At 37.6% G+C, this 784-nt stretch overlaps 1 protein-coding gene across 1 annotated transcript in view; it reads left to right on the forward strand.

The window, feature by feature from the left end:
* Positions 1-219: 219 nt before the first annotated feature.
* LOC135208182 (uncharacterized) overlaps positions 220-784 on the forward strand; it is a 71,677-nt gene continuing 71,112 nt past the window's right edge. The window contains exon 1 of the mRNA XM_064240318.1: positions 220-351. The gene's annotated coding sequence lies outside the window, so the exon portion shown is untranslated. The remainder of the gene's footprint in view (positions 352-784) is intronic.

The following is a 784-nucleotide window of genomic DNA, read 5'->3' on the forward strand; positions in this document are numbered from 1 at the left end:
ATCTTTTCTTCACACACTCTCCCTCTTGCTCTTTCTCTCTATCTATCACACGCACGCACACAAACTGTTCGGTTGGCATGTGTGCGTATATAAAGTTCACTATCTCTCTCTCAGGAAATAAGGTGGTGCAATATCCTTCAGAGTTCTCTCTCTCTCTCTCTCTCTCTCTCTCTCTCTCTCTCTCTCTCTCTCTCAGGGCATTCCAAGTAATAAGTGCTATTTAGTGAGTTAGTGAAGACGCCCTGATCAAATTCGGGGCCTCCGCATAAAGTGCCATTAGAAAAAGAGTGCGAATAGAAAGAGGAAGAATTAAGAGAAGGAGAAGAAGAGAGAGAAGAGGTAACAAAGAAGGTGAGTTTTTATTTGATTCTATAGATTGGGTATCATCAGTGTTCACTCTAATTTATACATTCATAGAACAGACTATATTATATTATTATTATTATTATTATTATTTTTTTTTTTTTTTTTTTTTTTTATAATTTTTTTTTTTTTTTTTTTTTTTTTTTTGCTCTATCACAGTCCTCTAATTCGACTGGGTGGTATATATAGTGTGGGGTTCCGGGTTGCATCCTGCCTCCTTAGGAGTCCATCACTCTTCTTACTATGTGTGCCGTTTCTAGGATCACACTCTTTTGCATGAGTCCTGGAGCTACTTCAGCCTCTAGTTTTTCTAGATTCCTTTTCAGGATCTTGGGATCGTGCCTAGTGCTCCTATGATTATGGGTACGATTTCCACTGGCATATCCCATATCCTTCTTATTTCTATTTTCAGATCTTGATA

This window comes from Macrobrachium nipponense, chromosome 35, assembly GCF_015104395.2.
Source record: "Macrobrachium nipponense isolate FS-2020 chromosome 35, ASM1510439v2, whole genome shotgun sequence".
NCBI classification, from domain to species: Eukaryota; Metazoa; Arthropoda; class Malacostraca; order Decapoda; family Palaemonidae; genus Macrobrachium; species Macrobrachium nipponense.